At 43.9% G+C, this 27,498-nt stretch overlaps 1 protein-coding gene and 1 non-coding gene across 2 annotated transcripts in view; both read right to left on the bottom strand.

Moving 5' to 3' along the window:
• Positions 1–27,498, bottom strand: part of LOC126094991 (semaphorin-2A-like) — a 1,391,554-nt gene that overhangs the window by 689,061 nt on the left and 674,995 nt on the right. The gene's annotated exons all lie outside the window — the stretch shown is intronic.
• On the bottom strand, positions 8,800–8,872 carry Trnaa-cgc (transfer RNA alanine (anticodon CGC)). The gene has a single exon. It is a non-coding gene; the product is annotated as a tRNA-Ala (tRNA).

A 27,498-nucleotide genomic window follows, 5' to 3' on the forward strand; every position in this document is an offset into this window, starting at 1 on the left:
GCTGTCCCTACTGCAGTCGTTTTCCGCAACCTACAATGTTTTATTCGGCCTCCAACAGCCACGTGCGAGATTTCCATATTATCTTGCTCGCTTCGTGTAAACTACCAGAGCTACAGACAAAAGTAAATATAATGTAGTTAAATTCTCTACTAATATACGTTTTCGAAGAGGCCACGGTTTTCATGTTATTCAAGAAAAACGTACAAAAGTGACTTCAAACTCACCTCCATCCCCACACACATTCCTCAAAAGTCAGAATTTCTGGTATGTTCCTCGTGACCACCCTCCCCTCCTTGCACTGAACAGAAATTACTGACTAAACTATTCCCGCCGGCCGGAGTGGCTGAGCGGTTCTAGGCGCTACAGTCTGGAACCGCGCGACCGCTACGGTCGCAGGTTCGAATCCTGCCTCGGGCATGGATGTGTGTGATGTCCTTAGGTTACTCAGGTTTAAGTAGTTCTAAGTTCTAGGGGACTGATGACCTCAGAAGTTAAGTCCCATAGTGCTCAGAGCCATTTGAACAATTTGAACTAACTATTGGACTTTCCTGGGTCTGTTTTGGATGGACTATTACGCCACCAGCATAGTCGGCTACTTCGTTAACATAATTAAATGAAGCGTGCCCGATAGTGTAAGGAAAGAAAAAAATTTTTTGTATAGGTTACGCTGAAACCAATTATGACGACTTATAGATCCAAACTTAATCCTTACAGGCAGAGTAGTTGCTCAGACAGAAAGCCTGGCGATTACAAATACGTACTTGCTTATTTTATGCTCTCGCAATTCACAAAATTGTTAGCTGAAATTTTCACAGACGTCAGTTTTACAATTTGCAAGTGATCGACTAAGCCGGTGGCGTATTAAGGCCAATCAGTGAATACCGAAAAAGGTCGAATGTGGGAAATAAACCGTGCAGTCGCGAAGATTGTATAGTGATAGGACGAAGTGCTGTGAACAACATACTAAAATTCCTCACCGATGGGGGTTAAATATGGGAGAGGAACCGTGTTTGAAGGTCACTTTTGTATTTTTTTTTCCTTGAAACACTCGGAAACTACAGCATCTATAGAAGAAGTATCTCAGTACAAAACTTAACTACGATTAAATTTCCTATAAAAATGTTGTCATTTTTTCTGTAAGACGAACCCGTGTACCGAGCGTGAGAGTATGAAAATCTCGCGCGTACTTTCTGTAGGCCAAATTAACACTGCGGGTTGCACAAAACGACTTCTACAGGGCAGCTGAAGTACCCTGTGTACCCGCATCGTGGTCGCGCTGGGCTGCATATATGTTGCAGCAACGCACTCAAACAGATATTTCTTATGTAATACATCGTCGTTCGTCGTAACAGCCACTTGCAGAAATTAGTTTACAAATATTTGTAGTGACTTGTGATTGTGGGATTGTTATCATCTATAAAGCTCGGACAAAATAATCTATGCTACTACCGTGCTACGGTGGTCACCCTGACCTATGTACATGTTTCGAGTGGCAGAAAAAATTTAATTTCAGTAGTTTACATATTATTGATCCGATCTATTCGTAAGAACTTAAAATTCTATTATAATCTGCTCATTACGAGGTGTAATCTCCGTGGCATGTGTGACTCAATAAGTATAGTATTAAAGTTAAGAACCGTGTACATACCTCGCAGTAGGGTACCAAGACTGTACTCAATCAGGATATGAGAACGACAGCACTTTGCGACTTCCAACATACTTTACCCATAATTTCAAATCTTTTCGAAATTCTTCTCGCCGAGTCATCGCACAAAACTAAGAGAGCAAAGGTCCTACTACGTTTTCGCTGTACATGCAGAAAAACTTCAGTATCAGTCATGATGTTTTATTTATTACTTTTTCACTACGACGAGGGTGTGTAAAAAATAACAGGAAATATTTGTTTAGTGGAAAATACTGCTCACCTTTATTCAATTTCCGTTACAGACCTTCAAAGCAATTTTTTTTTGACACAATACAACGATTCCACCGTTCAGCTCAATTCCAAAACTCTCCCTGAAGCCCCTTTTTGATGGTCTGTTGAGTGCTCCAGAAATTTGATTGTTTAGCTCTCGATCACTGCGGAAATAATGACCCCAAAGCTCTTTTTTTCACTTCAGAAAATAGGTGGAAGTCACACGGCGCTAGATCCGGTGAATAAGGTGGATGTTACATCACCGCAGCGACTACTTCAGTGATTGGTTCTTGAGTATTGATGGCGCGATGAGCCAGTGCATTATCCTGATGAAGGATCCATACCATTTGAGCGTAGTCCGCCGCTCGTGGTCTCGCGGTAGCGTTCTCGCTTCCCGAGCACGGGGTCCCGGGTTCGATTCCCGGCGGGGTCAGGGATTTTCACCTGCCTCGAGATGACTGGGTGTTTGTGTTGTCCTCATCATTTCATCATCATCCAGGAAAGTGGCGAAATTGGACTGAGCAAAGATTGGGTAATTGTACGGGCGCTGATAACCACGCAGTTGAGCGCCCCACAAACCAAACATCATCATCTCATTTGAGCGTCATATGATCTTTTTCTTACAGTTATCCTGCTTAATGGCCCATTCACTACGTCACAATAGCAGTTTTCAGTATCAGTAAGTTCCTCATCCACCATGTGATTGTAAACAGCGCCTTGCTTATCGAAGAAAAGATACATGGCTCTTCCTGCACTTGGCCTTTTTGGGTATGGGACATAGAAGGATGTTTCCAATGGACACTGTCCTGTTTTTCTCTAGGTCATAGTGATGAAACCAAGTTTCGTCACATGTGTTCACTTCGTCCAAAAAAACGGGTTCTCACTGAAACCTTCCCTTCCACTGTTGACACGCCATCACACAGTACACCTTTTCTTCCTCACTGACAACAGAGGGCACTCATTTTGCTGTATCCTTTCCATATCCTAGGACTTTCTGTACAATGTCTTCTGGTAATCTGTATGATGTAATCACAATATCTGCAATCTTTCTTAACGATAAATGACGGGCTTCACGCAACGTGACATCAGTTGTGTTGACATTGGTTCCATTCTTCGAAGCTGAGGCCTCCCAAGGCGTGGAGCATCTGCGAGTTTGAGAGGTTCCATGACCTCTTTTGCATCTCTCTTCTCATTTTCATCAATTTTATTAATGTTCTATGTCATTCCATGGAAGTAACACCCCCTGGAGTTCGCTTTCGTCGCCTCCTTCAACACCTTAATTTTTCACTCCCTACAACCTTTCGAGTGGGCGAGAGCCACACGCCACCTTGGCTCCAGGCTCAAGTTCGCGTTCACCTTGACCTCAGCTCGCTCCCAAAGGAGGTTACCCCCGGTTCGGTCTACCACTCCCGTTTTTTCGAACTTCGAACGAAGTTCATTAATATGACCTTCATTTATACAGATGGCTCTAAGACCAATGACGGGGTCGGGTGTTCTTTTATTGTCGGGGCACAAAGTTTCAAATACCGGCTCCATGGCCATTGTTCGGTCTTCACAGCTGAGCTCTTTGCCCTCTACCAGGCTGTTCTTTACATCTGCCGCCACCGACATTCTGCTTATGTCATCTGCTCCGATTCCCTGAGCGCCATCCAGAGCCTCAGTGATCCGTATCCGGTTCACCCTTTCGTGCACCGGATCCAGCGCTCTCTTCAGTAGCTGGTGGACGTCGGTTCTACGGTTAGCTTTATGTGGGTTCCTGGCCATGTCGGTATCCCTGGGAACGAAGCTGCAGATGCAGCGGCCAAGGCTGCGGTCCTCCAGCCTCGAACAGCTTCTTGTTGTGTCCCTTCGTCAGATTGTAGCAGGGTCATTTGTCGGCGCATTTTATCGCTGTGGCATGCCGATTGGGCTGCACTTACAGACAACAAGCTTCGGGCCTTGAAACATCTTCCCGTGGCTTGGACGTCCTCCTCCCGCCCTTCTCGGCGGGAGGAGGTCGTTTTGGCCCGGTTACGAATTGGACACTGCCGGTTCAGCCATCGCCATCTGCTGACGGCTGCGCCGGCGCCGTTCTGCCCATGTGGGCAATTGCTGACGGTCCGCCACATTTTAACGTCCTGCCCGGATTTTAACACACTGCGTCTTGATCTTGGCCTGCCCTGTAGTCTAGATGCCATTTTAGCGGATGACCCACGAGCAGCTGCTCGCGTTCTTCATTTTATCAACTTGACCAACCTCTCTAAGGACCTTTGATTATGCTGTTTTTTTTTTATCCTATGCCTGTCAGTCTGTCTTTTATGGTGTTTTCCCTTTTAGTTGCTGTTTTAAACTTGTGCCTGGCGGTGCATTCCTAACGTAGTCTGGGCGCTAATGACCATTGAAGTTTTGCGCCCTAAAACCACAAAAAAGGCCGAATAAGGTTATTGGCATGAGAGTATTTCTAATGAGAGTTCTAAAAATACTTTTCACTTCATTCCTAAACATGTTGTTTTAATTCCGTGGGTGGCCTGTGCGAACCGAGCATCGGAGGACGTGGCACACTGCGTTTCCGGTGGGGGGCTGCATTTCCCTGAATTCTGAGGGGTTCGTACAATAGGCTTAATCGCCTGGCGGAACGACTGACATCGGTCTAGTTTCGCCTCTTGTATGCAGCGCGAAACGACCTGCGAGAAATCTGAGTGTCGCCGCAGTTTATGTGTTTACATTTCCAGCGCGTCCAGAATGAAGATTCCTGGCACCGACTGACTGCATTGTCCTCTTGATTCTGAGAATACTTGTGGACCGTGCCCTGCTGGGTGCGACTGTCTGGCACTGGATGGCCAGTGGGCTAGGCAGGTTGTTTTCGTAGCCAGTCAAACGGCAAGTTCAGTGCCCTCAGCTGAATAGTAGAGGCATGATTGGCAACTTAAACTGAGGCTAGTTGACGTCTTAAAGCCCTGCACGAAATTGGAGGGAACGGTCGCTATTGGTGCGAATGATTTTCTGAGACAGTGTGGGGGAATTTTGGAATCAGAACCGTATGCTGATTCGCGGTTTTCGAGGAGAGTAGGGAGTTGAGCAATGCTGGCTCCGCTGCTTGCATCACAGAGAGGATTCGGGATCTGATGTTCCTCGGAGTCAAACGGTCTTGGCCGGCGGGAGTGGCCATGCGGTTCTAGGCGCTACAGTCTAGAACAGCGAGACCGCTACGGTCGCAGGTTCGAATCCTGCCTCGTGCATGGCTGTGTGTGATGTCCTTAGGTTAGTTAGGTTTAAGTAGTTCTAAGTTCTAGAGGACTGATGACCTCAGAACTTGAGTCCCATAGTGCTCATTTGAACCAAACGGTCTTGCGACTTGGTCGCCCGTTTTCGGAAGAACTTAGAATTCTCTGACATCCTTCGTGGCCAGGGGTTGACTCAGAGTTGCTGCACGGCAGAAGTCGGTACCTACATCATCAGGACGCTGTCTACCGACGACGTGCTACTGAATTCAGTACTGGTACAGTACTTTGCGGCTCCGTCATTGTAGGACCTTATCAATTCTATACTGAATCCCTCAGCAGCACGCGCGCTCGCTTTGCTACAAGTCCACCTTGCTTGTTTCTCCATGTGATCCCATTTGAGCTCTCACTACCAATTGGGATACTGCTATATAGTCGGGAGATTAATATTTGATTCATTAGGACCTCCAGTCATTATCGTCCATCTATTGCATCACAGAGAGTAGGAACCCCTTGTTCTCATGCCAACTCTTAATCTCATAATATTTCCACTTACCCTATCCTTTAACTTACTGTGTGAGACACTCATGTTCATTTACGTTCTGATGTATAATAAATCTCATTGTAACATTTAATCCGCATATCATTTCGTAAATCTAGGCAGAATCCCATTTTCTGTTGTTTATTATGATGAAGTTCTCTCTTTTATAGTAGTTTACAAATTTTATTAAATTATTGTGAGTGTGCACTCCTTATTTTTCCAAGTAGCAGGGTCCACCATCATTTCCTTCCATTACTGTTGTGCTCATAATTAATAAGCTGGTAGATAAGGAGGGGGTCGAGTGCATGTCTCGCTCTCATGCAAAATTCGACTGAATTGAAGAGATACAAACTCTTCTTCACTCCGGCACCTCGCAAGTTCATTTTAACCTTCCAAAAATTTTTTATGACACTCAAGAACTTGTGTTTTCCCATGGCTTGCTTTTTCTGGCCTGCTGCAAAATTTACAGTGTTTATGATGGAGTTGCCGGCCGGTGTGGCCGTGTGGTTCAAGGCGCTACAGTCTGGAATGTTAAGTCCCATAGCGCTCAGAGCCATTTGAACCATTATGATGGAGTTCTGTCAAGAAGAACGCAAAATCTAACTGTTTGGCGCTGCTGCAACTGGAGAACTGTGTTGGGTACAGTAAACACACTCTTACACTTTCCCAACTTCCCTCGAACTGCGTACCGCCAGACGACTGACGCGTATGGTATTACGTCACTCAAGGTCAGACCTCTCCAGTGCTACCAACATTTTTCTAAAGCGCAAGATCATTAAAATGAATATAACAACAATACGAGGTTAATTCAATTATTATCTGCAATTCAGTTATGGTTTTGTTTATTTTGGTAGTACTGTCGTTCTACATTGTTGATGCATGCTTTATTTATTTTTTGTTATATCTTTGCAATTTTCCAGCTGCAAGGTTACTTTCGTTGTCGCTGCTGTGCTGTTAATCGTGGCTGCACCGCTGCCTATTTGCACCAAAGAACAGCAACGTTCAGTGATCCGTTTTTTGTGGTCGGAAGGCATATCAGGTGCCGAAATTCACGAAGACTTTCGGTACAGTACGAGGACAATGTTTTGCCACAACTGAGTGACTCGAATGGATTGAAAAATTCCGAAATGGTCACACAAATGTTACGCACGATTAAGGAGCCGGACGACCGTTTACCACCAGAAATGAAAATACCATTGAGCGTTCACGTGAAATGATTCTCTTGGACGTTTAACTATTGATGAAGTGACACATCGTCTGCAAATTAGTCGCGCTTCTCCCCACGAAATCCTACAAACAGAGTTGGGTTGGTTCAAATGGCTCTGAGCACAATGGGACTTAACTTCTGAAGTCATCAGTCCCCTAGAGCTTAGAACTGGTTAAAACTTATTAACCTAAGGACATCACAGACATCCATGCCCGAGGCAGGATTCGAACCTGCGACCGTAACCATCGCGCGGTTCCAGACTGTAGCGCCTAGAACCGCTCGGTCACTCCAGCCGGCCAACAGACTTGGGTTTCATAAATATTGTGCAAGATGGGTCCCAAAACATCTCACTCAGTTGCATAAACAAACGCGCTTGGACATCTGCAAAAACATTTGGATCGCTATGGTAACGTAGGGCACTACTTCTTAGACAGGATCATTACTGGTGACGAAACGTGGCTCCATCATTACGAGCCGGAGAGTAAACGGCAGAGTATGAAATGGAAACATCCAAATTCGGCGCCCAAGAAAAAGTTCAAGACCCAAAAATCCGAAGGAAAACTGATAATTGTGGTTTTTTGGGACGCACAAGGTCCAGTACTGGAACATTGTTGGGAAAGGGGCACAACAATAAACAGTGTACGTTAGAGTGAGATGCTTTCTTCCAGGCTAAAGCCTGCAATTCGAAGCAAACGCCGAGGATTGCTGTCATAAGGTGTTGTATTGTTGCACGACAATGCCCGTCCGCATACTGCTGCCCACACTCCTGAAACGCTCCAGGAACTACCCTCCACGTAGTCCCGATCTTGCTCCTTCTGACTGTCACCTGTTTGGTGCCCGCAAACAGGCATTAAGGGGCCGTCGATTTGCCTCGGACGAAGCAGTGAAAGAAGTGGTGCATTCCTGGCTCGCAGCTCAACTGAAAATCTTCTTTTATGAGAGCATCAGGAAGCTTGTACAACGATGAACCACGTGCGTTGAAACGCAAGGAGACTTTGTCGACAAATGATGTTCGTGTAAGTTTCGTACTTAATTACAATAAAATTTTATAACTTCTTTGCGGATAATAATTGACTTACACTCGTAATTCCGGTTCTTCTTCGACACCCCCTTGTAATTCCACACGCGACACATTTTGCAGACAGTGATCATGAAACTCGTCAGTCCAAAGAGTTTCGAGACTATATTAACAAAACAAGTTAAGACAGTGGTTTCAGTACTTCAGGTGTTTTACATGGTCTTCTTTTTACACTGTTCCCTCCCCCCTCCTCTCCACCTCCCCCTCGTCCTCCACCCGCCACTAGTACGACGCACAGAACGTTCATACATACAGGTAAAACTATCAGAAAATTTCTTGGGATGTTGTTCAACTCTTACATCACATTTGTGCCTTCCTTGGTCTTGGCAAACCATCAGAGACACATTCTGCACTTTGTTGTTCTTTCGTTGATTCGTAATGATGAAACCAAGACTCGTCACCTGTGACAACTGCAGTTGTTAGTCCAGGCTGCCGCAAAAGTCAGAGTGGTGATATTGCCCTTCAGACAGGAACAAAATCACCCTTCGAACTCTTTGTATGCATGGTCTCTACTGCTTAATGTACCCGCAAAATTAATTCGTCGTATAACACACATTTCAGGAGGTATGATGTCATAAACAATGTCATGCCTGTAAAACTCTTTTATCTTCAAACAGAGTGCACAATACCATGACTGTATTTTTGTATCGTATTATCACTATAGAGTCCTGTACCATGGGTGGTGGTGGTGGTGGTGGTTAGTGTTTAACGTCCCGTCGACAACGAGGTCATTAGAGACGGAGCGCAAGCTCGGGTTAGGGAAGGATGGGGAAGGAAATCGGCCGTGCCCTTTCAAAGGAACCATCCCGGCATTTGCCTGAAACGATTGAGGGAAATCACGGAAAACCTAAATCAGGATGGCTGGAGACGGGATTGAACCGTCGTCCTCCCGAATGCGAGTCCAGTGCGCTAACCACTGCGCCACCTCGCTCGGTTGTACCATGGGAAAGCCAGGGAGAGGATGTTGTTTGACAGCTGCTATCCTCTTTCCACAACAAAACTGCACATCTGTGCTAACATGGTTCTTTATTCATAAGAACAAGAAGCTACTTATCTTTAAGCAAGTTGCTTTGGTAGAAGCTTTTCTGTAATAGACCACGTTAGCCTCACTGCTGGTTAAGTAAAAGTCCTGCTATAAAAACTACGCTCTTGTAGCCAGTAACGTGAAGTGACAGACGCTAACTAGGACTGCAGCTGCCAGAGACTGCGACTCTGACTGACTGCATGATTTTCTGGGCCCTCCAGTCCATCGTGGCGATCTAAATACTGGCGGTTGAGAGGGCATTGGCGGCACATTGCTTGTGAGTCTGTCTTTGGCCTCTCTCCTGGTAGGTGCACTTGATTCAGCGCCTGTTATCGGTCACCTCGCAACCTCTTTGCCGACTGGTGCGCTGGCGACAGCTTACACCAGCACAATATTCACACAGCATTTGATAATGAAAACACTTAGCGACTTCCAAAAAACTTTCAACATACACTACTGGCCATTAAAATTGCTACGCCACGAAGATGGCGTGCTACCGACGCGAAATCGCGAAATTTAACCCACAGGAAGGAGATGATGTGATATACAAATGATTAGCTTTTCAGTGCATTCACACAAGGTTGGCGTTGGTGGCGACACCTACAACGTGCTGACATGAGGAAAGTTTCCAACCGATTTCTCATACACAAACAGCAGTTGACCGGCGTTGCCTGGTGAAACGTTGTTGTGATGCCTCGTGTAAGGAGGAGAAATGCGTACGATCACGTTTCCGACTTTGAAAAAGTCGGATTGTAGCCTATCACGATTGCGGTTTATCGTGTCGCGACATTGCTGCTCGCGTTGGTCGCGATCCAATGACTGTTAGCAGAATAGGGAATCGGTGGGTTCAGGAGGGTAATACGGAACGCCGTGCTGAATCCCAACGGCCTCGTATCACTAGCAGTCGAGATGACAGGCATCTTATCTACATGGCTGTAACGGATCGTGCAGCCACGTCTCGATCCCTGAGTCAACAGATGTGGACGTTTGCAAGACAACATTTGCACGAACAGTTCGACGACGTTTGCAGCAGCATGGACTATCAGCTCGGAGACCATGGCTGCGGTTACCCTTGACGCTGCATCACAGACAGGAGCGCCTGCGATGGCGTACTCGACGACGAACCTGGGTGCACGAATCCAGGTTCTGTTTACGTCATCATGATTGTCTCATCCGTGTTTGGCGACATCGCGGTGAACGCACATTGTCAGCGTGTATTCGTCATCGCCATACTGTCGTATCACCTGGTGTGATGGTATGGGGTACCATTGGTTACACGTCTCGGCCACCTCTTGTTCGCATTGATGGCACTTTGAACAGTGGACGTTACATTTGAGATGTGCTACAACCCGTGGCTCTACCCTTCATTCGATCCTTGCGAAATCCTACGTTTCAGAAGGATAATGCACGACCACATGTTGCAGGTCCTGTACGGGCCTTTCTGGATACAGAAAATGTTCGAGTGCTGCCCTGACCAGCACATTCTCCAGATCTCTCACCAACTGAAAACGTCTGGTCAATGGCGGCGGAGCAACTGGCTCGTCACAATACGCCAATCACTACTCTTGATGAACTGTGGTATCGTGTTGAAGCGGCATGGGCAGCTGTACATGTACACGCCATCCAAACTTCGTTTGACTCAATGCCCAGGCGTATCAAAGCCGTTATTACGGCCAGAGGTGGTTATTCTGGGTACTGATTTCTCAGGATCCATGCAGCGAAATTGCGTGGAAATGTAATCACACGTCAGTCCTAGTAAAATACACTCCTGGAAATGGAAAAAAGAACACATTGACACCGGTATGTCAGACCCACCATACTTGCTCCGGACACTGCGAGAGGGCTGTACAAGCAATGATCACACGCACGGCACAGCGGACACACCAGGAACCGCGGTGTTGGCCGTCGAATGGCGCTAGCTGCGCAGCATTTGTGCACCGCCGCCGTCAGTGTCAGCCAGTTTGCCGTGGCATACGGAGCTCCATCGCAGTCTTTAACACTGGTAGCATGCCGCGACAGCGTGGACGTGAACCGTATGTGCAGTTGACGGACTTTGAGCGAGGGCGTATAGTGGGCATGCGGGAGGCCGGGTGGACGTACCGCCGAATTGCTCAACACGTGGGGCGTGAGGTCTCCACAGTACATCGATGTTGTCGCCAGTGGTCGGCGGAAGGTGCACGTGCCCGTCGACCTGGGACCGGACCGCAGCGACGCACGGATGCACGCCAAGCCGTAGGATCCTACGTAGTGCCGTAGGGGACCGCACCGCCACTTCCCAGCAAATTAGGGACACTGTTGCTCCTGGGGTATCGGCGAGGACCATTCGCAACCGTCTCCATGAAGCTGGGCTACGGTCCCGCACACCGTTAGGCCGTCCTCCGCCCACGCCCCAACATCGTGCAGCCCGCCTCCAGTGGTGTCGCGACAGGCGTGAATGGAGGGACGAATGGAGACGTGTCGTCTTCAGCGATGAGAGTCGCTTCTGCCTTGGTGCCAATGATGGTCGTATGCGTGTCTGGCGCCGTGCAGGTGAGCGCCACAAGCAGGACTGCATACTACCGAGGCACACAGGGCCAACACCCGGCATCATGGTGTGGGGAGCGATCTCCTACACTGGCCGTACACCACTGGTGATCGTCGAGGGGACACTGAATAGTGCACGGTACATCCAAACCGTCATCGAACCCATCGTTCTACCATTCCTACACCGGCAAGGGAACTTGCTGTTCCAACAGGACAATGCACGTCCGCATGTATCCCGTGCCACCCAACGTGCTCTAGAAGGTGTAAGTCAACTACCCTGGCCAGCAAGATCTCCGGATCTGTCCCCCATTGAGCATGTTTGGGACTGGATGAAGCGTCGTCTCACGCGGTCTGCACGTCCAGCACGAACGCTGGTCCAACTGAGGCGCCAGGTGGAAATGGCATGGCAAGCCGTTCCACAGGACTACATCCAGCATCTCTACGATCGTCTCCATGGGAGAATAGCAGCCTGCATTGCTGCGAGAGGTGGATATACACTGTACTAGTGCCGACATTGTGCATGCTCTGTTGCCTGTGTCTATGTGCCTGTGGTTCTGTCAGTGTGATCATGTGATGTATCTGACCCCAGAAATGTGTCAATAAAGTTTCCCCTTCCTGGGACAATGAATTCACGGTGTTCTTATTTCAATTTCCAGGAGTGTATGTTTGTCCAATGAATACCCGTTTATCATCTGCATTTCCTCTTTGTGTACCAAATTTAATGGCCAGAAGTGCAATTACAGACCTTTTAGATGTATGATGCTGTTTTATACGTGAATGTTCGATCCCTTGACGAATGGGTGTTGAAGGGGGGTTAATTAAATCTAAACTAAACACCATCCATAAAGGCCTCTGAAAGACGAGTGGTCCACTTAACCGGTGTTACCACTGTGGTAAAGCCTTTGGGGAGGGCTCTGGGGGAAGGGGGGGGGGAGGCGGACTACTGATATTATCATAAGCACCTCGTGTCCATAATGAAATTTTCACTCTGCAGCGGAGTGTGCGCTGATTTTGAAACTTTCTGGCAGATTAAAACTCTGTGCCGGACCGAGACTCGAACTCGGGACCTTTGCCTTTCGTGAGCAAGTGCTCTACAAACTGAGCTACCCAAGCACGACTCACGACCTGTCCTCACAATTTTACTTCCGCCAGTACCTCATGTCCTTGGAGACGTCTCGGTCCGGCAAAGAGTTTTAATCTGCCAGGAAGTTTAACCTAGTGTCCATGGTTCGTTGTCTAAACTTGCCCCTCACCCAGTGACATTGCGTTTTACTTATTTCATCTGTACCTGCATATACACAATGCAAAGCACATGGAAATGCACGGAACACTTAACACTGTACCAGGCGGTAGTGTTTCTTCCTCCCCCATTCCCATACAGAGTGTGGGAGGAAAGACTGCTTAGACGATTCTGTGTGTGCTCAGTTAATCTTAACTGCAGTATGTCTCCTAGCACAATATGTAGGAGACTGAAGGACATTTCTACACTCCTTACCTAATACTTTATAAGGAAGCAACCGTTGGTCAGTTGATGTCTATCTTCATGAGAGCCAACACACCTCTGTAGCGTGCACCTGAAGTTACAAGGGAGTGCTGAAAGTAATGCCTTCGAATGTCTTATGTGAAAACTCTAAAGTTGTTTATACATAAGAGTTATTAACATTCTACATCCTTTTTCGTCATGTCTACATGCTTCTTTCTCAACAAAGTCACTTTTACGACGAACACATTTCTGCGAACGAGAGAACAGTTTCTTGGTAGTGTCGCTGTAGAAGGTTTCACTTTGATAACAGAGCCACAAGCACGCCCCCCGCGTGCACCGCTTCATCACTACCACTGTTAAGTCATCGAAGGTGTTCTTTAAGTTTTGGACACAGATGAAAGTCGCATGGGACCAAGTCAGGACCGAATAGAAAGTGATCGATGACAGTGATCCCCGAAGGGTCGGACTGTTTTGCAGATATTGCAGCGCTCCTGTTTGCTTCCTGTTTTCATGCTGAAGGACCGAGTGTTCCAAGTGCGGGCAAACTCTTCGGATTCGTGCTTTCAGTTCTCTGACGATCTCGCAGTTCCATGCAGAGCCAATGGTGGTGCCTTTAGGCATGAATTCCAGATGCACCACTACGTGAACATTCCGAAACACCGTGAACTAATGACATTGTCTTCGCCGGGCGGTGTGGCCGTGCGGTTCTAGGCGCTTCAGTCGCAGCTCGTGGTCGTGCGGTAGCGTTCTCGCTTCCCGCGCCCGGGGTCCCGGGTTCGATTCCCGGCGGGGTCAGGGATTTTCTCTGCCTCGTGATGACTGCGTGTTGTGTGATGTCCTTAGGTTAGTTAGGTTTCAGTAGTTCTAAATTCTAAGGGACTGATGACCATAGATGTTAAGTCCCATAGTGCTCAGAGCCATTTGAACCATTTTTTTAGGCACTTCAGTGTGGAACCTATAACGATATGTTTAGGTAATGTGTATACATAAACATACAGTTATAAATGTCCCCGTTCGTAGTCGCTAATTATAACAATATGTTACTTTTGTGCTGTAACATATAGCTATAATCAGCGGTGGAAACATATTTGCGAACGCCGACCGTGTGCGGCTGTTTCTTGTTGGATCGTCTGATCAGTCGTAAGTTGCATTGCAGAGGAGAGTAAATGCCTATTCAAAATATAATTATTTTGGATAGCTCAACATGAATTTCCTAAGGGACCGTAGTTTATCATGCATTTACCAGTAGAATATGGCGCGGAGAAAATATTTCGCCGCATGCAACTTCCGTCCGAACTCGACGAAAGAATTCGTGACTGTGAACTCTCTATTTAGCAGAAACATATAGAAAATTAAATAATTTCATGAAGAAGTGAGACATAGATTCTATAGTAAATGAATAGTCCATACACCAGTTCCATTTAACTCTGAATTTATGGCAATTAATAGACGAACTTACACTGCAATGAAGGATTTAACATGGATGCCGTTTTGACTGGCACTTCTCTTAATGAAAACAATTCCTTTGACGTTTTCACATACACGTCGCACAATAAATCTACTGCTAGGCACTTTTAGTATTACACATTTACTTTACACTAGAACAATATTATTTTTAACAATAATAATACGGCGGCAAGACATGCGCGTCCGACACAAGTTACAGGAGACAAGAGAAGAATGAGTAACTGTTCATCGAGAATATCTCGTACCTCAAAAAAAAATGTGTAAAAGTGTTCTTCTTCTGTCCGTTTTTCGCGCCGCGGTTTTCAAAGTCAATAACTCACTGCATCTCTGACGGCGCTTCGACAATAAACAAGTTACGTCACAGGTCGTTCACCTTTTACATTCTCGCAACATTATTTGCTAACTGTAGCTGTTGCCGAGCGACTGCTCGATTAGTGAATGATTTAAAATGATAAGGCAATCACATAATGTTACAAACTGCGTGACCGCTACGGTCGCAGCTTCGAATCCTGTTTCATGTCACGGGTGAGTGAGCACTCGAGGCACCCACTGTGCACACCACTGTCTGTACCGCAGTTCTGCAATGATGGCCTGTACACGCTCTCGTGGTATGCCACACTTACCTGAGAGCTTTGTCTGTGTTATCCGACGGTTTTCTCCGATGCTTTCACCCAATCGATTCCAATGAGTCTGATCGGCAGCCGTGCGCAGTCTTCCACTCTGAGCTCTGACCTTACAGTTGAGGTTGGCACCACCATTTCAGTCATTTCGAACACTAATAACGCAATGTCGCTCGCTGCTGATCTCGATACAATCATCAGCGTATACAGCTTTCATTCTTCCATGAATCTGAATTACATGCATATTTCCTGAGATTAGAAACTCGATTACAATACGTTGTCTCTCAGCTACCGACCTACATTGTGTGACAAAAAGTATCCGGACACCTGGCTGAAAATGACTTACAAGTTCGTGGCACCCTCCATCGGTAATGCTGGAATTCAATATCGTGCTGGCCCACCATTAGTCTGGTGACAGCTTGCGCTCTCGCAGGCATACGTTCAATTAGGTGCTGGAAGGTTTCTTGGGGAATGACAGTCCATTCTCTACGAAATGCTGCACTGAGGAAACGTATCGATGTCGACCGGTGAGGCCTCGCACGAAGTGGCTGTTTCAAAACATCCGAAAGGTGTTCTATAGGATTCAGGTCAATACTCTGTGCAGGCCAGTCCGTTATGGGGATGTTATTGTCGTGTAACCACTCCACCATAGGCCGTGTATTATGAACAGTTGCTCTATCACGTTGAAAGATGCAATCGCCATCCCCGAATTTCTCTTCAACAGTGGGGAGCAAGAAGGTGCTTAAAACATGTGCTGTGATAGTGTCACGCAAAACAACAAGGGGTGCAAGCTTCCTCCATCAAAAACTCGACCACACCATAACACCACCGCCTCCGAATTTTACTGTAGGCACTACAAATGCTGGCACACGACGTTCACCTGGCATTCGCCATGCCTACATCCTGCCATCGGATCGCCACATTGTGTACAGTGATTGGTGCTCCACACAACTTTCTTCCACTGTTCCATCGTGCAATGTTTACGCTCCTTACACCAAGCGAGGCTTCGTTTGGCATTTACCGGCGTGATTTGCATCCTATGAGCCGTCGCTCGACCATGAATTCCAAGTTTTCTCACCTCCTGCCTTAGTACGTGCAATGTTTCCTGATGCAGTTTGGAATTCTTGTGTGATGGTCTGGATAGACGTCTGCCTATTACACATTACGACCCTCCAACTGTCAGCGGTCTCTGGCAGTCAACACACGAGATCGGCCTGTACGGTTTGTGCTGTATGTGTCCCTTCACGTTTCCACTTCAGAATCAAATCGGAAACTGTGGACCTGGGGATGCTCAATCCAGTTAAAAAAATAACCAATCTGATCGCACTTAAGTTAATAAACGTTTGATTTGTAAGCGTCAAGTATGTTCTCCAAGACCTCTGTCTCTCCAGTATTGTTGTCCTACTGCCATATTAAATCACTCAGGATTTCAACAAGCGTGAATTCTTAGTTGTTGCCTGGTTTGTACTAAAAGGACACCGTCCTGAATCTACTAGCAGAATACGGAGTTACCGTATCTATTGGCACGTCACATTAGAAAGATCGTTGGATTATTTCGTACGCTACATATACGACATTAGGAGCAAAACTTAACAGAAACCTGTAGTGATGCTGCATCTAATAAGAAGATGGCACTCACGACTGCGTAAGATATTAATTACGAGGATATTAGTAATAAGCATCAACAGAACACAATGCCAATGTAAATAATGTGGTGACAACAGCATAATCATAAGATTAGTATACATAAATTTTTTATTATTCCTGCACATATAGATGTCTACATACATGTTTTAAAACATTTAGAATAATAAACTGATCACCTTGCACACATTTATTTAAGGAATTCGGAACATTCGCAGTACCTTCGCAAAACACATATTCGCAAAACATATATTCAGTTATGATATTTGAATATTAATAACCCATGTGTTGTGTACATAGTTCCGCGTAGTCAGCGCGTACACAACTTTCCCACTAGAGCGCGCCCCGCTAAGCACAACAGCGCAGGCGCTGCGCTCGTCCGTGTCCGCACTACGAGATGGCGCTGTCTCAGAGACGGACCAAATTCTGCTTCCGCCGATCTGCGTATTAATATGTTACGCAGCCAATGAGATTGCTGCTAATGTAGAACCTTTTCTCCTCACGGATCACACTCGTGCAGTGATACCTGAACGCTCGAGGTATTATAAAGAGTGTACAGACCTCCGATTAGTCAGGCTGCATTAGTCTGCATTTGTCTGCATCAGTCTGCATTTGTCTGTACCAGTCTATAGTCAAGTTTCAGTCAGCGCCAAATAAGATTATCATATTCCTGTACATAGCCATGAAGATAAATGTATAGACACTTTGTCAAGTATCAGAGATATATGGAGAATAAGATTAACGTACCAAGACCGAAGGAACTTCAGATTGTCAATTGTAAATAGCATCCAGAACCAAGTTAAGTTATTTCTATGCTTTTTATTATTTTAATAGATGTGTGTGAAAATAATCAAGTTCTGTTTAAAGTTGGTCACCGTCAATCTCCTACTCTAAGCGTGCAAGTGGCATTTCTATCGTCTGACCTAATGGTAGAAGATAAACACGCCACGATAAGACCACGAGACATATTGCTGACACTCGCCTACTTCGTTAGAGCGACAAGTCAAATAAACTGATGGTGTGTGTACCAAAGGTCTTACAGTACGCACACCACACCATGCCAATTCAAAAATAACAGTGAAGTATATAGCTACAACACTAGAAGAAAGGATGATCTTCACTATTCTGAATAAAATCTCGCTTTGGCACAGAAAGGGACGAATTGTGCTGCCACAAAAATCTTTGTTGATTTAACAAATAGTATTGAAAGACTGACAGATAGCGAATCAACATTTAAAAGCAAATGAAAAAAATTTCTGAATGAGAACTCCTTCTACTCAACAGATGATTTCTTAGATATAAAGTGGTAACTGTTAAAAAATAAAATAAAATAAAATAAAATAAAAAATGAAAATAAAGAAAAAGAAAAAAAGAAAAAGTATTAATTAATTATGTGTAAAGAAAACTTATGTTAAAGTGACACGTCCCACATCATTTCGAAATGTCGTATTCATGATCTATGGAGCAGGGATTAATGTCTGTATGTATGTGTGTAATATGAGCTGTAGTTACCGAGGTCCACCAGAGATTCACACAAAGGGTTTCGCAACGTTTAACTTGCAACTTCTTGTACATATCTGTACAGGTTAGCAATCAACCTGTTATCAGCAAAGGTCTTGTAAAACATCCTCCAGTGAAATTTAGAGAATACGAAAAGAAAAGAGAATCTGTTTACGAAAAGAAAACCTCAGTGACTGATAACGGGGTCTATTACTTACACAGAAATTGTAAATGGTGAGAACTATGACACCACTTCAGATACTTGTAGGGATACATAGCCTCCGAGCTCCCCCCCTCCGCCCCCACCCCCACACACACCACTATAACTGATCAAAATTTGCCAGATGAATATGAGAAACAAGTAAGTCATCTCTGCTGGACTTCCGAACGCCATATTTAGATATAATTCACCATTTGTGAGATCTGCTGGATAACCAAATTAATAACCAAATTACTGCCTGTTAGCGTCGTCCGGCATTTCTGAAGAATCGCGAAAACAGAGTTGCCGCCAGTCTAAATGGAAAGTCAAATTATAGGAAACGGCTTTGAAGTAATCACATTATCGGCTAGATCCTGGCACGCGATATTTATCATAATATGAACTCAGATAAGAGTCAGTCGCAAACTTCAAACACGACAGTTCCCGAGAAACCAAGTAAATGGTCCTGGTAAATCAAATGGCACATTCTGGTATGATTTTTTTTTTCTAGTAATTTAATTGAAAGCTTTGTTGCTTTGGTAAAAATAAAATTGGTTCTTTTTGTCGTGACAGAATAAATTACTATTAATCACACCAGATTTGTCGGAGAACAGCAGCAACATGTGTAATTGATCCAGCTTTAAGAAATTCTATTACCTTTTAGCGGAAAATTCGTGCAGTACTCTCCGACGTTAGAAAAGTCGTGGTGTTCCGTTCGGAGCAGGAGGCGGCTGTCTTTTCTCATTCGCGATATCGAAAATTACTAAAAAATGAACAGAAATTTTTGTTTTGGAGGAAGATCGCGCGGAGAAAAAAGACGGAAGTTACATGAAAGAAACCTAAGGGACCAACTAATTGGATTTGTACGAACATATAAACGGAACTGAAAGAACTTGGAATAAATACTATAACGATGTCGTCACGACAGCCTCCTGTTCCAACAGAACACACGCTGGATCATAAGCTGCATAAATCTTTTAAACAGAAAAGATTATCACAAGTATAATTAATGAAAATAAGGTTGAGAGATTTTCTTTGAAATTAAATAAACTTCAAGGCTTTAAGTATTATATTATGAAACGGAAACTTACATTAACATGGCCACCCACTGTGGCGGTGGAGCGAATTTTCGCGATACACATTCTCGCTTGTTTGTGGCTACATATATTTTTAATCACTTAAACTCTTAAATTTACAAAAAAATGATTATATCAGTATGGAGCACAATACTTTTGCGTCCGACTCGCAACACACTCACAGAAGAACAGCAAGAGAGCGTCGCGGCTCCCTGCAGAAGTAAAAATTGTCAATTGTTATTTTTTGAAACATAGGTGCATCGTTTTTTTTTTTTTACTGATCGATAGCAGCGTATAACAGTTTATAGCTATCGTGATATTCTGCGCTTTTCAGGAGCGCGGCAAAGATATCTGGTTACAACATTCATTGATATATGTTAAAAGTTCGCACATACTGACGCGAATACAGAAAAAAAAAACTTTTACAGTGATAAAGGCTGTAATGTCACAATGCCTCCCATGTGAGGCATGATGATTCCGGAGGATCATCAGGACTCACATGTAGTTTCAAGACATTACTGTGTTTTATCATCTGTTTACCTTCGTTCTAACATAAAATTGGAATGAGTTTGTCATCTAGTTATTTTATGCTTCCAGTACAGTTATGAAAACAAATAAAGTCTTTCAGTGTCTTTTGTGCACTTTGGCACTTCTCTCAGTTCATTGTAAGGTGTCCTTGCACTGTTATCTTAATTGCTGTTACTGTGAAACAACATATGACAAAAAACAATCTTAAGTCTAACACACACAAAGATAAATTAATAATACTCTATATAGAAAACAAAACATGTCAGTAGACAAACATACACAAATACATTGAAATAATTACTTAAACAGTCCTCTAAAATTGTCCGTGACCTGTTTGGTCTCGTAATGTTTTTTATCCGTTTCATTAGATTCTTTTAGAATGTCGTTGTTAATCAGGACGTTGCACTTGACACTACACTGTACACTTTTGTCACGCGCTCTCTTAACCGGAGTCTGGAACGTCTATTCTCGTTCGGTGAGCGGCGTCGTCCGAGAGGTCACGACCCTGGGTAGCGTCTTTTTTGTGTTCGCTCGTGTTGCCTCTCTAGTGTCTCGCATCAAGCGTCAGGTCGTTTACATGCAAATAAACAAAAAGAAACCTGTGTTAGGTTCGTGCTATAATGTAGACTTACAGGTAAAGGTTTTATAGGATTCTGGACAGGATTGATAACCTTCCCTTCCAGTTAACGTTTCAGTGCTCAGTAATGCCTTGTCTTTATTTAATTATCTATCGCAAAATATCCGACGTGACTGATTAAATGGAAATTAATTTGAAGCTAAGACTTCTCTTTTTGCAGAATAAATAAAGTTCATAATTAAGTTTCACTGTGATAGCTTTAGCAATGTCTCTTGCGTAGTTGTGAGACGGAAAACATTCTAAGGTCAATGACACGCCTCCACAGCGCGCGCGTCGGTTGTGTTTCAAATGTTAATTGTTGAGTCCAACTGCAAGCAGCTCCGCGCTGTTGCCGGTTACTAGTTCAGTGCAACACGCGCTCGTGTATGCTCGTAGGAAGTTTAACGTGTGTCACTCGCGCTCTGCTAAAATGAGAACACGCGGAAAACACACGTCTAGTGTCCTTTCTCCATCGTCGATCGGCGTATCGAAAACTTGGGTAGAAAATACCAACGTCTGTTTCGAGGATTTCACACGACAGTCCCTGCGACCTGCCATGCTGCTTACACACAGGTCAGTGAAGCCAACGTTTTACATATAGTTTGCAAAATGCTTTGCTGTGATCGCTGTCACTACCTGCACTTGCGTGTACACATGTCACTGCACACGTATTTTGTACACTTTACCATTCGCATTTTGTTCAGAACGTCTTAAAGTGTCTGCAAATTCACATCTCCCATCTCACATTGCGATTTCAAAGTTCACAGTTCAAGTTACTCACAGGTAAATACATTACAAGATTAACAATGTCTATAAATTACATACATACATACATTTCTTAAGTTTGCTTACAGTCACAAAATTCTGTTAACCTTTTCAGTCACGCCACGCCGGATTAGCGTATTGAATACCACTACTTGTGCATCAAGGCACGATTATTTCGTTTATTCTCTCTCCCTTTTACAAAGGTAAAATTTTTCTTAAAACAAATCTTTTAAGTAGCTTGTTATTTCGTTTCTCTTCAAAATTTAGTGTCACTGTTTATGTAGAGCACAGATTAAACAAATTCTGTCTCTACTGGTGGAGCATACTCATGCATTTCTCTCCGGAAGATTCATGCTTCATAAAGTTACTGGCTGCAAGTACTACTCGCGGAATGTATTATAATCTCTCAGCATTGCTACTCGCGATACGCGATTAGAACAAAACTTTCGCTAACGGATCTCTCCCACAAATTTCGTTTCCACTTCAACCGTCTAAAGAGCACTCAGATGAGCCTGTCAAATTCTAATCCTCACTTTTTTTTTTTAATGGGATAGGATGGGGAAGTGGAAGAGGAGAGGATCAAATATGAACATAAATACACTATATACATATACAAATTCTAGCACAACTACACCAGGATTTTTTTTTTTTTTTTGTGACTTTAGATGCATGACATGCGTCACGTGTGCCTTCAAGTGGCTATTCTTTAATCTAATATCAGATCTTAGTTTTATTATTATAATGTGAGTCATATCTGGTGACAGCTTTCTAGTTTCTCACGCTTCCTTCTGGGCGATTGTCGGGCTTGGCTGTGAAATAGCTAATTACTTTAGTGCATCTTACATGTTTAAAGAAGAAACGTTTACCATCAGGAATACTTCAGACTTGTCAGTACGACGTATATGTTTCCATGTAATGGCACTCTCGACTACATGACCTAACAGCTGTTGTAAAACAGAATAAAGGAAATGCTTTGTTGCTTAGCTATTAAATCTTATGAGGCTTACTGTTCGTAGATGGTACTTTGAATCTGAGATTGAATCTCCTGAAAACTATCAAATACTACGTGATACTCTCTCTCTCTCTGTTATTTACAGCTTTTGACAGTTCAAACACTTGGCTACACAAATCTGTTTAATTCTAAAGATCGCGTTAACAAAAGGTATAGTTCATGGCGGTGTTACAATAACGCACAGTTTACACGCAATAGGCTGTACTCTGTACACTTAAAGACTAACATTCCATCTTGAGGGCTGAAAAAGAAATTGCTTAACCTAATATTTCACATACATATATATTCATTGGAGTTGGAAGGTGGCAATCTGCTACTTCCTTCCGTATCTCCTTTCACCAATAACGGCATTCCTCAATGCCAACAGCCAACTTGGACTGCTTACACCTATGACTAACTTAAAACTAACTGAGAATCTGTCCTCTCAAATGGAATGTGCTTTCTTTTTCGTACGCCATAATAAATCAAATCTTCAATTACCTCAGTTTTTTCGCCAAAGCGTGAGTACTCGTATTGGTGTGTTTGAATACCGAAGTGTTTCACAGGTTAAACGTTAGGCTAATGTTCCTTTGCTTGTTACTTTGCCTCGTTATACTTCTTGAGATCCTGGTGGTGATACAATCCTTTAATTCTGCCAGATGCTGGATCCGATATTAGATAACATCCTGTATGTGGTTTTCTAATTACTACAAATGGTCCGTCGTACAATAGCCTCCATTTCCGATTTCTTTTCAGCAACTTCGATGGCTTAAAATGTGTCCGTAAAAGCACCTTTTCATTAATATCATATGTAAGAGCCTTAGATACCTTCTTGTCGTAAGACTTCTTGCGTAGATTCGCCTGTACAGCTAAGGATACCAATGCTTGCCTAAGTTTTGCATCTAAATCTAATTCTGGTTCTACAATTTTAGGTATGGGATCTAACCATTCATTTCTTTCCCGATGACTCGTCATTAATTCCGCAGGTGTAAATCCAGTTGAGAAGTGTGGAAGATTGTTGACAATCTGCTCGAATGAAGATACAAAGTCAATCCAACGGGTTTGTCGATTAGGTATGTAGGTTCGAATGAATCTATTGAACTCTTTGAAGATACGTTCGGTGGGATTAGATTGCGGTCTGAAACGAGATATAAGTATTTGTTTGATGCCATGTCTGGCAAGAAAATTGCGCCATTGTCTGCCAGTGAAATTCGATGCATTATCTGATAGAATGGCCTCCGGCTTGCCAAATCGAGGAAAATAGTCTTGTTCGATTCGACGGATGATCGGAAGTGCACTGGATGATTTCACTGCATAAAGTCTCACATGTTTTGTGAAAAGATCCAACAATGCGACTAGGTATTTCACCCCTCCCCTCCCCTGCGGCAGGGGGCCGGCGAGATCAAGGGCCAGAACTTGATTTGGTCTCTCAGTAATAATTGGATTCAGAGGAATTAGGTTCGAATGGTTGAAGGGTTTTGCCTTCTGGCAGATAAGACATGTACTTAACAACTTGTGGATTCGATGGTGCAAGTTTGGTACATAGCAATACGCAGAAATCTTTCGTTTGCATTTTTCAGGTCCATAATGACCCCAGGAAAGATGTGTGTACCAGATAAGGTGTTCAACGTATGCGTGTGGTATACACACACACCATCTACCAGAGAGGAGAGAAGTTCGATGGAATAAAACATCGTTGTGTAGTTTATAAAATTTGGACAAGTGGTGATCGGGTTTTGTTAGAAGAAGTTGTTTGACCTTACGCCATTTGGGATCTGTTTCTTGGAGTATACGCATCTGCTTGCAGAGCTGAAGGAAATACTTTCTATGTAGTGGGTCTTTCATTAGAAGAATTCGGTAGTTAGACATCTGCTCGATAAGTTCACTGGACTCGGGAAGTCCTTGCGGCATGCGTGACAAAGCATCCGCGATAATGTTGTTTTTACCCTTGATGTATACTATTTCGAAATCATACTCTTGCAAGAAGAGACTCCATCGTGTAAGGCGAGGATGAAGAAGTTTACACGAGAGCAAGAAACTAAGAGCTTGGTGATCAGAAAAGACCTTAATTTTCCGACCATGGATGTAGTAATTGAACCTTTTAAAGGACCATACAACGGCCAGAGCCTCCAACTCTGTCACCGAGTATGACCTCTCACATTCTGTGAGAACCCTACTTGCAAAGCTGATAACTCTTATCTCTTCTTTTCCATCAATTACTTCTATTTGAAACAAACAAGAACCAAGCCCCTGAAATGAAGCATCTGACGAAATACAGAATTCTTTATCCATGTCTGGATGGAACAAAATATTGCTGTTAAGAAGTGCTTGTTTAATGCGATCAAAATCTGCCTGACACTCTGGCGTCCAATGCCAGTGAGTATTTTTCTTTAGAAGAACATGCAATGCTTGACTGTTCATCGACTGGTCCGAAATAAACTTTCTGAAAAAGGAAGTCATTCCGAGGAAGCCTTTCAACTGGCGTTTAGAAGAGGGCACAGGAAAGTTTTTAATAGCTGCTAGTTTGTCTGGATCTGGGGTAATTCCCTGTGATGATACAAGATGTCCTAAAAATTTAATCTCGCTTTTACCAAATTTAGACTTATGTAGATTAGCTGTGACTCCATAGTCAACAAACCTCTGGAAAACTTTGCTTATTATGTCTAAATGTTCTTCCCAAGATTTCGTAGCAATCAGTAAGTCATCAACATATACTGTTACTCGATCCAACAGTTCAGGTCCTAATACATGATCAAGTGCAGCTATGAATACGCCTGAACTCACATTCAAACCAAATGGAACTACTTTGAATTGGTATGATCTACCTGCAAATATAAAAGCTGTATATTTTCGAGACTGTGATGTCATCTTGACCTGCCAGTAGCTCGATCTCAAGTCTACCGATGTGAGGAATTTTACTCCATGAAACCTTTGTAATTGTTCATCCATAGCCTCAGGTCGAGTTCTTACTGGAATAATTATTTTATTTATGTTTCTTGCATCCAAAACTATACGTACACTACCATCCTGCTTCAAAACTGGCAATAACGGACTACTGTAAGGTGAGTCTGACGGTTCAATGATCTCCCACTTAAGCATTTTACGTATTTCATTTTTCACAGCCTCGCGCCTTGCATACGGGACAGAGTACGTTGTCTTGCAAAAAGTAGAATGGGGAGCGACCTTCATGTCATATTCGTAATCACGTATTACTCCAGGTTTCGAAGAAAAGACATGAAGATACCTCATAAGTAAGTGCAGTAAATCTTGCCTTTGTATGTAATCAAGTTCACTTGATTCGCTTACTTTATTCAAAATCTCTTCTCTAGTCGGAAGTCCGTCATCAGTATCAAAATCCGTCCAACTGTTACCCTGTCTTGTCATGTGTGCTTGGTTCAAAAACATTCGCTGTACCAGTCTGCGTACCTTAACTTTGTGCTCAGTGTTGACTCTTTTGACCTTGCCGCGCAACAATTGCAGCGTTACCTCCTGTTCACTTACTCGGATTGTACAGATACCCTTTTCTATATCAATTACTGCCTTATTCTTCCTCAGGAACTCCATTCCTAATAAGCATGACACTGACAAATTCTTAACTACTAGAAATACACACATGAAAGAAGTAGAATTAATCCTTATCGGTACCTGAGCTTGCAAATTGACTCGCTGTGATAAAGATCCTACCGCTCCTGTTACTGAACAACCTTGTACTGGTAACGTTAAAATTTTCATCCCTGCAGAAACTTTCTTAAACATACATAGTGATAAAGCATTTACGTTTGCACCAGTATCAATAATAGCATCTATTGGTGTATTGGCTATGTAAATTTTAGTCATTGCTTGTACTTCGCCTTCCCATACGTCATTCAAGTCTGTCTTAATATTTTCCTGCAACAAATCGTCTCTCAAGTCAGTGTCGCGATCATAACGTATTACGTTAAGTCGTTCAAGGTCGAGTTTGCCCCCATTATGTCCCGCAGCATCCCCAAGGAGGCGAAAAGGTGCTGCCTTTAGTTTTCCGCTTTCTTGTGATGCGACTGATTTGATTCTTCTGTCACATCACTTGACCATTCTCGCTGGTTTTTTACCCATTGTGTGTGTTGATTTGTATCAAACCCTTGTTGGTACTGCACTTGGTTACCAGGCTGAAAAGTCGGTACATTACTTGCCTGCGTAAAATATATCGGTGGATTGTATTGTTTTCTTGGTTTATTGTTATTGTATCTAAAGTCCTGTTGTGGTGGCGTGTACTGTTGTTGCATGAATGGTTGTTGCTGAGGCGTGTATTGCTGTTGTTGCTGGTGTTGTGGCTGCCCATAGGGTTGTGGTGGAGGTAGCTGACCTCCGCAATTTTGATTGTTGCAACGTTTACCCTTGCATTTGTATTTTTAATCACTTAAACTCTTAAATTTACAAAAAAATGATTATATCAGTATGGAGCACAATACTTTTGCGTCCGACTCGCAACACACTCACAGAAGAACAGCAAGAGAGCGTCGCGGCTCCCTGCAGAAGTAAAAATTGTCAATTGTTATTTTTTGAAACATAGGTGCATCGTTTTTTTTTTTTTACTGATCGATAGCAGCGTATAACAGTTTATAGCTATCGTGATATTCTGCGCTTTTCAGGAGCGCGGCAAAGATATCTGGTTACAACATTCATTGATATATGTTAAAAGTTCGCACATACTGACGCGAATACAGAAAAAAAAACTTTTACAGTGATAAAGGCTGTAATGTCACAACATGCATTAGCTGAGCGGCAGACTGAGGGAATTAGTGGCCTTAGATCTGTTGCGAAACATTTCAGCGGAAGGTTGGTTGGTTGGTTGGTTTGGGGAAGGAGACCAGAGAGCGTGGTCATCGGTCTCATCGGATTAGGGAAGGATTGGGAAGGAAGTCGGCCGTGCCCTTTCAGAGGAACCATCCCGGCATTTGCCGGGGAAAATCACGGAAAACCTAGATCAGGATGGCCGGACGCGGGATTGAACCGTCGTCCTCCCGAATGCGAGTCCAGTGTCGAACCACTGCGCCACCCCGCTCGATTCAGCGGAAGGGAAAATGCATATAAGCGCTATCAAAAGGTTTCGGCAGCTGGAAACCTGGGAATGGATCTGAAAGA

This window comes from Schistocerca cancellata, chromosome 8 (assembly GCF_023864275.1).
Source record: "Schistocerca cancellata isolate TAMUIC-IGC-003103 chromosome 8, iqSchCanc2.1, whole genome shotgun sequence".
Taxonomy (NCBI): Eukaryota; Metazoa; Arthropoda; class Insecta; order Orthoptera; family Acrididae; genus Schistocerca; species Schistocerca cancellata.